Below are 13799 nucleotides of genomic sequence, written 5' to 3'. Positions count from 1 at the left end.
CACAGCTGCAGAAGTTATCACTAAAGGACTCTGCAGTCCAACAGATCATGAGAGGACTCGGCGTAGCCCCAATCTTTTAAAGACATGTGTCAAAAAAACAGGGTTCATGGATACGGTTTCACTCCTGGCAGCACAGCTGGAGAATTATCACTAAATGACTCTGCATTTCAACAGATCAAGAGAGGATCCGGCATAGCCCCCCCATCTATTAAAGACGTGCAAAAAAACAGGGCTCATGTATCCGGTTCCACACCTGGCAGCACAGCTGGAGAAGTTATCACGAAAGGACTCTGCAGTCCAACAGATCATGAGAGGACTCGGCGTAGCCCCAATCTTTTAAAGACATGTGCAAAAAAACAGGGTTCATGGATCCGGTTCGTTCCCCCCCACATATCAGGTATCAGCGTACTCAGGACAAATTGCACAATAACTTTTGCAGTCCAATTTCTCCTGTTACCCTTGGTAAAATAAAAAAAATTGAACCTGAAGTATTTTTTTTATGAAAAAAAGTTAGATGTTCATTTTTTTTAAATATTCAAAAAAATTCCTGTGACGCACCTAAAGGGTTAATAAACTTCTTGAATGTGGTTTTGAGCACCTTAAGGGGTGCAGTTTTTAGAATGGTGTCACTTTTGGGTATTTTCTATCATATAGATCCCTCAAAGTGGCTTCAAATGTGATGTGGTCCTAAAAACAAAATGGTGTTGTAAAAATGAGAAATCGCTGGTCAACTTTTAACCCTTATAACTTCCTAACATATCTCTAATCTATAACTTCCTAACGTATCTCTGTGATTTAAGGACATAAAAATTCAAAGTTGGAAAATTGCGAAATTTTCAAAATTTTCGTCAAATTTCCGTTTTTCTCACAAATAAACGCAAGTTATTTGAATGAAATTTTACCACTAACATGAAGTACAATATGTCACGAGAAAACAATGTCAGAATCACCAGGATCCATGGAAGCGTTCCAGAGCTATGACCTCATAAAGGTACAGTGGTCAAAATTGTAAACATTGGCCCGATCATGAACGTGCAAACCACCCCTGGGGGTGAAGGGGTTACAGACATGTGCAAAAAAAGGGTTCATGGATCGGATCTGATTTCACTCCTGGCACCACAGCTGGAGAAGTTATTACTAAATGACTCTGCAGTCCAACAGATCATGAGAAGACTCGGCGCAGCCCCCATCTTTTAAAGACATGTGAAAAAAAAAACAGGGTTCACGGTTTCACTCCTGGCAGCACAGCTGGAGAAGTTATCACTAAAAGACTCTGCAGTCTAACAGATCATGAGAGGACTCGGCGTAGGCCCCATCTTTTAATGACCTGTGCAAAAAAACAGTTCATGGATCCGGTTTCACTCCTGGCAGCACAGATGGAGAAGTTATCACTAAAGGACTCTGCAGTCCAACACATCATGAGAGGACTCGGCGTAGCCCCCATCTTTTAATGACATGTGCAAAAAAACAGTTCATGGATCCGGTTTCACTACTGGCAGCACAGATGGAGAAGTTATCACTAAAGGACTCGGCAGTCCAACAGATCAGGAGAGGAATCGGCGTAGCACCTATCTTTTAAAGACGTGCAAAAAAAACAGGGTTCAGGAATCCGGTTTCACTCCTGGCAGCACAGCTAGAGAAGTTATCACTAAAGGACTCTGCTGTCCAAAAGATTAAGAGAGGACTCAGCGTAGCCCCCATCTATTAAAGACGTGCAAAAAAAACAGGGTTCATGTATCCGGTTCCACACCTGGCAGCACAGGTGGAGAAGTTATCACTAAATGACTCTGCAGTCCAACAGATCAAGTGAGGACTCAGCATAGCCCTCCATCTTTTAAAGAAATGTGTCAAAAAAACAGGATTCATGAATCCGGTTTCACTCCTGGCAGCACAGCTGCAGAAGTTATCACTAAAGGACTCTGCAGTCCAACAGATCATGAAAGGACTCGGCGTAGCCCCTATCTTTTAAAGTCATGTGCAAAAAAAAGGGTTCATGGATCCGGTTTCACTCCTGGCAGCACAGGTGGAGAAGTTATTACTAAATGACACTGCAGTCCAACAGATCATGAGAGGACTCGGCGTAGCCCCCATGTTTTAAAGAAATGTGCAAAAACACCAGGATTCATGGATCCGGTTTCACTCCTGGCAGCACAGCTGGAGAAGTTATCACTAAAGGACTCTGCAGTCCAACAGATCATGAGGACTTGGCGTAGCCCCTATCTTTTAAAGACATGTGCAAAAAAAACAGGGTTCATGAATCCGGTTTCACTCCTGGCAGCACAGCTGCAGAAGTTATCACTAAATGACTCTGCATTTCAACAGATCAAGAGAGGATCCGGCATAGCCCCCCATCTATTAAAGACGTGCAAAAAAACAGGGCTCATGTATCCGGTTCCACACCTGGCAGCACAGCTGGAGAAGTTATCACGAAAGGACTCTGCAGTCCAACAGATCATGAGAGGACTCGGCGTAGCCCCAATCTTTTAAAGACATGTGCAAAAAAACAGGGTTCATGGATCCGGTTTTACTCCTGGCAGCACAGCTGGAGAAGTTATTACTAAATGACTCTGCAGTCCAACAGATCATGAAGACTTGGCGTAGCTCCCATCTTTAAAAACATGTGCAAAAAAAACAGGGTTCATGGATCCGGTTTCACTCCTGGCAGCACAGCTGGAGAAGTTATAACTGAAGGACTCTGCAGTCCAACAGATCATGAGAGGACTCGGCGTAGCCCCAATCTTTTAAAGTCATGTGCAAAAAAAAAGGGTTCATGGATACGGTTTCACTCCTGGCAGCACAGCTGGAGAAGTTATTACTAAATGACTCTGCAGTCCAACAGATCATGAAGACTTGGCGTAGCCCCCATCTTTAAAAACATGTGCAAAAAAACCAGGGTTCATGGATCCGGTTTCACTCCTGGCAGCACAGCTGGAGAAGTTATCACTAAAGGACTCTGCAGTCCAACAGATCATGAGAGGACTCGGCGTAGCCCCCATTTTTTAAAGACATGTGCAAAAAAAACAGTTCATGGATCCGGTTTCACTCCTGGCAGCACAGCTGGAGAAGTTATTACTAAATGACTCTGCAGTCCAACAGATCATGAGAGGACTCGGCGTAGCCCCCATCTCTTAAAGACATGTGCAAAAAAAACAGGGTTCATGGATCCGATTTCACTCCTGGCAGCACAGCTAGAGAAGTGATCACTAAATGACGTTGCAGTCCAGCAGATCATGAGAGGACTCGGCGTAGCCCCTATCTTTTAAAGTCATGTGCAAAAAAAAGGGTTCATGGATTCGGTTTCACTCCTGGCAGCACAGGTGGAGAACTTATTACTAAATGACACTGCAGTCCAACAGATCATGAGAGGACTCGGCGCAGCCCCCATCTTTTAAAGTCATGTGCAAAAAAAAGGGTTCATGGATCCGGTTTCACTCCTGGCAGCACAGCTGGAGAAGTTATTACTAAATGACTCTGCAGTCCAACAGATCATGAAGACTTGGAGTAGCCCCCATCTTTAAAAACATGTGCAAAAAAACCAGGGTTCATGGGTCCGGTTTCACTCCTGGCAGCACAGCTGGAGAAGTTATCACTAAAGGACTCTGCAGTCCAACAGATCATGAGAGGACTTGGCGTAGCCCCCATCTTTTAAAGACATGTGCAAAAAAAACAGTTCATGGATCCGGTTTCACTCCTGGCAGCACAGCTGGAGAAGTTATCACTAAAGGACTCTACAGTCCAACACATCATGAGAGGACTCGGCGTAGCCCCCATCTTTTAATGACATGTGCAAAAAAAACAGTTCATGGATCCGGTTTCACTCCTGGCAGCACAGCTAGAGAAGTGATCACTAAATGACTCTGCAGTCCAACAGATCATGAGAGGACTCGGCGTAGCCCCTATCTTTTAATGACATGTGCAAAAAAAACAGTTCATGGATCCGGTTTCACTCCTGGCAGCACAGCTAGAGAAGTGATCACTAAATGACTTTGCAGTCCAGCAGATCATGAGAGGACTCGGCGTAGCCCCCATCTTTTAATGACATGTGCAAAAAAAAAGGGTTCATGGATCCGGTTTCACTCCTGGCAGCACAGGTGGAGAAGTTATTACTAAATGACACTGCAGTCCAACAGATCATGAGAGGACTCGGCGTAGCCCCCATCTTTTAAAGAAATGTGCAAAAACACCAGGATTCATGGATACGGTTTCACTCCTGGCAGCACAGCTGGAGAAGTTATTACTAAATGACTCTGCAGTCCAACAGATCATGAAGACTTGGAGTAGCCCCCATCTTTAAAAACATGTGCAAAAAAACCAGGGTTCATGGGTCCGGTTTCACTCCTGGCAGCACAGCTGGAGAAGTTATCACTAAAGGACTCTGCAGTCCAACAGATCATGAGAGGACTTGGCGTAGCCCCCATCTTTTAAAGACATGTGCAAAAAAAACAGTTCATGGATATGGCTTCACTCCTGGCAGCACAGCTGGAGAAGTTATCACTAAAGGACTCTACAGTCCAACACATCATGAGAGGACTCGGCGTAGCCCCCATCTTTTAATGACATGTGCAAAAAAAACAGTTCATGGATCCGGTTTCACTCCTGGCAGCACAGCTAGAGAAGTGATCACTAAATGACTTTGCAGTCCAGCAGATCATGAGAGGACTCGGCGTAGCCCCCATCTTTTAATGACATGTGCAAAAAAAAAGGGTTCATGGATCCGGTTTCACTCCTGGCAGCACAGGTGGAGAAGTTATTACTAAATGACACTGCAGTCCAACAGATCATGAGAGGACTCGGCGTAGCCCCCATCTTTTAAAGAAATGTGCAAAAACACCAGGATTCATGGATACGGTTTCACTCCTGGCAGCACAGCTGGAGAAGTTATCACTAAAGGACTCTGCAGTCCAACAGATCATGAGAGGACTCGGCGTAGCCCCAATCTTTTAAAGAAATGTGCAAAAAAAACAGGGTTCATGGATCAGGTTTTAGTCTTGGCAGCACAGCTGGAGAAGTTATAACTAAATGACTCTGCAGTCCAACAGATCATGAGAGGACTCAGCGTAGCCCCCATGTTTTAAAGAAATGTGCAAAAACACCAGGATTCATGGATCCGGTTTCACTCCAGGCAGCACAGCTGGAGAAGTGATCACTAAAGGACTCTGCAGTCCAACAGATCATGAGGACTTGGCGTAGCCCCCATCTTTAAAAACATGTGCAAAAAAACCAGGGTTCATGGATCCGGTTTCACTCCTGGCAGCACAGCTGGAGAAGTTATCACTAAAGGACTCTGCAGTCCAACAGATCATGAGAGGACTCGGCGTAGCCCTTATCTTTTAAAGACATGTGCAAAAAAAACAGGGTTCATGGATCCGGTTTCACTCCTGGCAGCACAGCTGCAGAAGTTATCACTAAAGGACTCTGCAGTCCAACAGATCATGAGAGGACTCGGTGTAGCCCCCATCTTTTAAAGTCATGTGCAAAAAAAAGGGTTCATGGATCCGGTTTCACTCTTGGCAGCACAGCTGGAGAAGTTATTACTAAATGACTCTGCAGTCCAACAGATCATGAGAGGACTCGGCGTAGCCCCTATCTTTTAAAGACATGTGCAAAAAAAACAGGGTTCATGGATCCGGTTTCACTCCTGGCAGCACAGCTAGAGAAGTTATCACTAAATGACTCTGCAGTCCAACAGATCAAGTGAGGACTCGGCGTAGCCCCCATCTTTTAAAGACATGTGCAAAAAAACAGGGTTCATGGATCCGGTTTTACTCCTGGCAGCACAGCTGGAGAAGTTATAACTGAAGGACTCTGCAGTCCAACAGATCATGAGAGGACTCGGTGTAGCCCCCATCTTTTAAAGTCATGTGCAAAAAAAAGGGTTCATGGATCCGGTTTCACTCCTGGCAGCACAGCTGGAGAAGTTATCACTAAAGGACTCTGCAGTCCAACAGATCATGAGAGGACTCGGCGTAGCCCCCATCTTTTAAAGAAATGTGCAAAAACACCAGGGTTCATGGATACAGTTTCACTCCTGGCAGCACAGCTGGAGAAGTTATCACTAAGGCTGGTTTCACACTTGCGTTTTTTTTTGCGGGATATTAGCGCTAAAAAACGCATGCGATTTTTTTTCCTATACTTTGCATGGGATGCGCTTATGTGCGCATAAACATGCGTTTGTATGCTTTTTTCCGCGCATGCGTTTTTTTGCGGTATGCGCTCGGGCGCACAAAATGCATCCTGTTGCATTTTTTCAGCGTCCGACTTGCCTCAAAAAAACGCATGCGCACGCAATGCGTTTTTTTACAGCAAGACACCCATTATAAGTCTATGGGTGCGCATATGTGCGCATTGGCATGCTTATGTATGCGTTTTTTTGCGCATGCGTTTTTTTTTTTACCATTAGTTGGACAATGGAATTTAGGGGTTTGGGTTAGAGTTAGGGTTAGTTAAGGGGGTTTAGGGCTAGGGTTAGCTAGGGTTTAGGGTTAGGGTCAGGGTTAGGGTCAGGGTTAGGGTTAGTAAAGTCATTGTTTGGGTTAGTGTGAGGGGCCACCTAATGTTGGAAAAAACGCAAACGCGGTAAAAACGCACTAAAAACGCATACAAACGCATAAAAACGTTGCTTTTTTTCATGCATTCTCATAAAAATGCTTGAAAAAAACGCAGCATCTGTATGCGTTTTTCAATGCGTTTTTTTGCGGGAAAAACGCGCTGCAAAAAAAAGCAAGTGTGAAATTAGCCTAAAGGACTCTGCAGTCCAACAGATCATGAGGACTTGGCGTAGCTCCCATCTTTAAAAACATGTGCAAAAAAAACAGGGTTCATGGATCCGGTTTCACTCCAGGCAGCACAGCTGGAGAAGTTATCACTAAAGGACTCTGCAGTCCAACAGATCATGAGAGGACTCGGCGTAGCCCCTATCTTTTAAAGACATGTGCAAAAAAAACAGGGTTCATGAATCCGGTTTCGCTCCAGGCAGCACAGCTGGAGAAGTTATCACTAGAGTTGAGCGATACCGTCCGATACTTCAAAGTATCGGATCGGAATGGATCGGCCGATCTTAAAAAAAAAGTATCGGTATCGCCGATTCCGATACCGGAAGTCCCATTCAAGTCTATGGGGCTTCCGGTATCGGAATAAGAAAAACCCTGTTTTTGCCTTGTACAGCCTCTCTGGGGTCTGTACGGGCCTTTCGGGGGGCTGTGCCGGCCTGCCAGGGGGTCTGTGCAGGCTCCGGTGGTCTGTGCCGGCCTGCCGGGGGGCTGTGCCGGCCTGCCGGTGGTCTGTGCAGGCTCCGGGGGGCTGTGCCGGCCTGCCGGGGGGCTGTGCCGGCCTGCCGGGGGGCTGTGCAGGCTCCGGTGGGCTGTGCAGGCCTGCCGGGGGGCTGTGCTGGCCTGCCGGTGGTCTGTGCAGGCTTCGGGGGTCTGTGCAGGCATCGTCCGATGGGACTACAAGTCCCATCGGGCGATGCCTGCTACCATGACAGTGATTGACACATTAGCCAATGATGGGACAGTAGTAGTCCCATCATCCGGCTAATGTGTTGAATGTAAAAAAATAAATAAAAAAAAAATTGCATGCTACATACATACAACATGCATACTACATACATGCTACATTCATACTACATACATGCTACATTCATACTACATATATACTACATGCAACATACATACTACATATATACTACATGCATGCAACATGCATACTACATGCTACATACATACTACATATATGCTACATACATACTACATATATACTACATGCATGCTACATACATACTACATGCTACATACATACTACATATATACTACATGCATGCTACATACATACTGCATGCTACATACATACTACATACATACTACATGCTACATACATACCACATATATACTACATACATACTACATGCATGCTACATACATACCACATACATACTACATGCATGCTACATACATAACACATATATACTACATGCATGCTACATACATACTACATGCTACATACATACTACATACATACTACATACATACTACATACATACTACATATATACTACATGCATGCTACATACATACTACATGCTACATACATACTACATGCTACATACATACTACATATATACTACATGCATGCTACATACATACTACATACATACTACATGCTACATACATACTACATGCTACATACATACCACATACATACTACATATATACTACATGCATGCTACATACATACTGCATGCTACATGCATGCTACATACATACTACATGCTACATACATACCACATATATACTACATACAATACATTCATACAATACATACATAGACATACAGTACATATAACATAGAGTAACATACTTACCAATACTTGTCACATTGTTCCCCGAAGCCATTGTCTTTTACGGAATAAATATTAACATAACAAACCACAAAAATACTCACCCACGATCCGAAGCAGTCCACGAGTGTGTCCCAAGACGATCAAGGGTAGAGAACTGCAGCATCAGCTGATGTTCTCTACGGGCTGCAGGAATCCAATGACGGAAGGTAGGTATCCTTCCGCACTGTATTCCTCCGCCACTTAAAAAAAAAAAAAAGTCCCTAGTCTCACTTTATGCCATTGCATAAATAAGTGGCGGAGGAATACAGTGCGGAAGGATACCTACCTTCCGTCATTGGATTCCTGCAGCCCGTAGAGAACGGCAGCATCAGCTGATGCTGCAGTTCTCTACCCAAGATCGTCGTGGGACACACTCGTGGACTGCTTCGGATCGTGGGTGAGTATTTTTGTGGTTTGTTATGTTAATATTTATTCCGTAAAAGACAATGGCTTCGGGGAACAATGTGACAAGTATTGGTAAGTATGTTACTCTATGTTATATGTACTGTATGTCTATGTATGTATTGTATGAATGTATTGTATGTAGTATGTATGTAGTATATATGTGGTATGTATGTAGCATGTAGTATGTATGTAGTATGCATGTAGCATGCATGTAGCATGCAGTATGTATGTAGCATGCATGTAGTATATATGTAGTATGTATGTAGCATGTATGTAGCATGCATGTAGTATATATGTAGTATGTATGTAGCATGTAGTATGTATGTAGCATGTATGTAGTATGTATGTAGTATGTATGTGGTATGTATGTGGCATGTAGTATGTATGTAGCATGCATGTAGTATATATGTGTTATGTATGTAGCATGCATGTAGTATGTATGTAGTATGTATGTAGTATGTATGTGGTATGTATGTAGCATGCATGTAGTATGTATGTAGTATATATGTGGTATGTATGTAGTATGTATGTAGTATGTATGTAGCATGCAGTATGTATGTAGCATGTATGTAGTATGTATGTAGTATATATGTAGTATGTATGTAGTATGTATGTAGCATGTAGTATGTATGTAGCATGCATGTAGTATATATGTAGTATGTATGTAGCATGTAGTATGTATGTAGCATGCATGTAGTATATATGTAGTATGTATGTAGCATGTATGTATGTAGCATGCATGTAGTATGTATGTAGTATATATGTAGTATGTATGTAGCATGTAGTATGTATGTAGCATGCATGTAGTATATATGTAGTATGTATGTAGCATGCATGTAGCATGTATGTAGTATGTAGTATATATGTAGTATGTATGTAGCATGTAGTATGTATGTAGCATGCATGTAGTATATATGTGTTATGTATGTAGCATGCATATAGCATGCATGTAGTATGTATGTAGTATGTATGTAGCATGCATGTAGTATGTATGTAGTATATATGTGGTATGTATGTAGCATGTATGTAGTATGTATGTAGCATGCATGTAGTATGTATGTAGTATGTATGTGGTATGTATGTAGTATGTATGTAGCATGCAGTATGTATGTAGCATGCATGTAGTATATATGTAGTATGTATGTAGCATGTAGTATGTATGTAGCATGCATGTAGCATGCATGTAGTATTTTTTTTTTTTAACATTTAACACATTAGCCGGATGATGGGACTACTACTGTCCCATCATTGGCTAATGTGTCAATCACTGTCATGGTAGCAGGCATCGCCAGATGGGACTTATAGTCCCATCGGACGATGCTTGCACAGACCCCCGGACATCAGCACAGCCCCCCGGCAGGCCGGCACAGCCCCCCGGCAGGCCGGTACAGACCCCCACAGGGTGCACAGACCACCAGCAGGCCGGCACAGCCCCCCGGCAGGCCGGTACAGACCCCCACAGGGTGCACAGACCACCGGCAGGCCGGCACAGCCCCCCGGCAGGCCGGTACAGACCCCGGGCAGTCCACACAGCCCCCCGGCAGGCCAGCAGAGACCCCCGGAAGGCCCGAAATGACGGCGCATCATGATGCGCACACACCGTGCATCATGATGACGTCATTTCGGCTGTCAATCAACTTTGAACTTCCGATTCCGATGCCGACTTCCGATATTGAAAAAATATCGGAAGTCGGTATCGGAATTCCGATACAGCAAGTATCGGCCGATACCCGATACTTGCGGTATCGGAATGCTCAACACTAGTTATCACTAAAGGACTCTGCAGTCCAACAGATCATGAGAGGAACCGGCGTAGCCCCTATCTTTTAAAGACATGTGCAAAAAAAACAGGGTTCATGAATCCGGCTTCACTCCTGGCAGCACAGCTAGAGAAGTTATCACTAAAGGACTCTGCTGTCCAAAAGATGAAGAGAGGACTCGGCGTAGCCCCCATCTATTAAAGACGTGCAAAAAAAACAGGGTTCATGTATCCGGTTCCACACCTGGTAGCACAGGTGGAGAAGTTATCACTAAATGACTCTGCAGTCCAACAGATCAAGTGAGGACTCGGCATAGCCCTCCATCTTTTAAAGACAAGTGTCAAAAAAACAGGATTCATGAATCCGGTTTCACTCCTGGCAGCACAGCTGCAGAAGTTATCACTAAAGGACTCTGCATTCCAACAGATCAAGAGAGGATCCGGCATAGCCCCCATCTATTAAAAACGTGCAAAAAAACAGGGCTCATGTATCCAGTTCCACACCTGGCAGCACAGCTGGAGAAGTTATCACTAAAGGACTCTGCAGTCCAACAGATCATGAGAGGACTCGGCGTAGCCCCCATCTTTTAAAGAAATGTGCAAAAAAATCAGGGTTCATGGATACGGTTTCACTCCTGGCAGCAGAGCAGGAGAAGTTATCACTAAAGGACTCTGCAGTCCAACAGATCATGAGGACTTGGAGTAGCCCCCATCTTTAAAAACATGTGCAAAAAAACCAGGATTCATGGATCCGGTTTCACTTCCAGGCAGCACAGCTGGAGAAGTTATCACTAAATGACTCTGCAGTCCAACAGATCATGAGAGGACTCAGCGTAGCCCCCATCTTTTAAAGACATAAGGAAAAAAAACAGTTCATGGATCCGGTTTCACTCCTGGCAGCACAGCTGGAGAAGTTATTACTAAATGACTCTACAGTCCAACAGATCATGAGAGGACTCGGCGTAGCTCCCATCTCTTAAAGACATGTGCAAAAAAACCAGGGTTCATGGATCTGGCTTCACTCCTGGCAGCACAGCTGGAAAAGTTATCACTAAAGGACTCTGCAGTCCAGCACATCATGAGAGGACTCGGCGTAGCCCCCATCTTTTAATGACGTGCAAAAAAACAGTTCATGGATCCGGTTTCACTCCTGGCAGCACAGCTGGAGAAGTTATTACTAAATGACTCTACAGTCCAACAGATCATGAGAGGACTCGGCGTAGCTCCCATCTCTTAAAGACATGTGCAAAAAAACCAGGGTTCATGGATCTGGCTTCACTCCTGGCAGCACAGCTGGAAAAGTTATCACTAAAGGACTCTGCAGTCCAGCACATCATGAGAGGACTCGGCGTAGCCCCCATCTTTTAATGACGTGCAAAAAAACAGTTCATGGATCCGGTTTCATTCCTGGCAGCACAGATGGAGAAGTTACAGTCATATGTAAAAGTTTGGGCACCCCTATTAATGTTAACCTTTTTTCTTTATAACAATTTTGGTTTTTGCAACAGGTATTTCAGTTTCATATATCTAATAACTGATGGACTCAGTTATATTTCTGGATTCAAATGAGGTTTATTGTACTAACAGAAAATGTGCAATCTGCATTTAAACAAAATTTGACCGGTGCAAAAGTATGGGCACCCTTATCATTTTCTTGATTTGAACACTCCTAACTACTTTTTACTGACTTCCTGAAGCACTAAATTGGTTTTATAACCTCATTGAGCTTTGAACTTCATAGCCAGGTGTATCAAATCATGAGAAAAGGTATTTAAAGTGGCCACTTGCAAGTAGTTCTCCTATTTGATTCTCCTATGAAGAGTGGCATCATGGGCTCCTCAAAACAACTCTCAAATGATCTGAAAACAAAGATTATTCAACATAGCTTTTCAGGAGAAGGATACAAAATGTTGTCTCAGAGATTTAACCAGTCAGTTTCCACTGTGAGGAACATAGTAAGGAAATGGAAGAACACAGGTACAGTTCTTGTTAAGCCCAGAAGTGGCAGGCCAAGAAAAATATCAGAAAGGCAGAGAAGAAGAATGGTGAGAACAGTCAAGGACAATCCACAGACCACCTCCAAAGACCTGCAGCATCATCTTGCTGCAGATGGTGTCACTGTGCATCGGTCAACAATACAGCGCATGCATAACGCCTTTTTGTATGACCAAACAACTCAATCTTTGTTTCATCAGTCCACAGGACCTTCTTCCAAAATGTAACTGGCTTGTCCAAATGTGCTTTTGCATACCTCAGACGACTCTGTTTGTGGCGTGCTTGCAGAAACGGCTTCTTTCGCATCACTCTCCCATACAGCTTCTCCTTGTGCAAAGTGCGCTGTATTGTTGACCGATGCACAGTGACACCATCTGCAGCAAGGTGATGCTGCAGGTCTTTGGAGGTGGTCTGTGGATTGTCCTTGACTGTTCTCACCCTTCTTCTTCTCTGCCTTTCTGATATTTTTCTTGGCCTGCCACTTCTGGGCTTAACAAGAACTGTACCTGTGTTCTTCCATTTCCTTACTATGTTCCTCACAGTGGAAACTGACTGGTTAAATCTCTGAGACAACTTTTTGTATCCTTCCCCTGAAAAGCTATGTTGAATAATCTTTGTTTTCAGATCATTTGAGAGTTGTTTTGAGGATCCCATGATGCCACTCTTCATAGGAGAATCAAATAGGAGAACTACTTGCAAGTGGCCACTTTAAATACCTTTTCTCATGATTTGATACACCTGGCTATGAAGTTCAAAGCTCAATGAGGTTACAAAATCAATTTAGTGCTTCAGGAAGTCAGTAAAAAGTAGTTAGGAGTGTTCAAATCAAGAAAATGATAAGGGTGCCCATACTTTTGCACCGGTCAAATTTTGTTTAAATGCAGATAGCACATTTTCTGTTAGTACAATAAACCTCATTTGAATCCAGAAATATAACTGAGTCCATCAGTTATTAGATATATGAAACTGAAATACCTGTTGCAAAAACCAAAATTGTTATAAAGAAAAAAGGTTAACATTAATAGGGGTGCCCAAACTTTTACATATGACTGTATCACTAAAGGACTCTGCAGTCCAACAGATCAGGAGATGACTTGGCGCAGCCCCCATCTTTTAAAGAAATGTGCAAAAAAACAGGGTTCATGGATCCGGTTTTACTCTTGGCAGCACAGCTGGAGAAGTTATCACTAAATGACTCTGCAGTCCAAAAGATCATGAGAGGAATCGGCGTAGCACCTATCTTTTAAAGATGTGCAAAAAAACC

This window comes from Dendrobates tinctorius, unplaced genomic scaffold (assembly GCF_039654945.1).
Source record: "Dendrobates tinctorius isolate UK_male_01 unplaced genomic scaffold, ASM3965494v1 ptg000156l, whole genome shotgun sequence".
Classification (NCBI taxonomy): domain Eukaryota; kingdom Metazoa; phylum Chordata; class Amphibia; order Anura; family Dendrobatidae; genus Dendrobates; species Dendrobates tinctorius.
Note: the sequence above shows the minus strand (reverse complement) of the source record.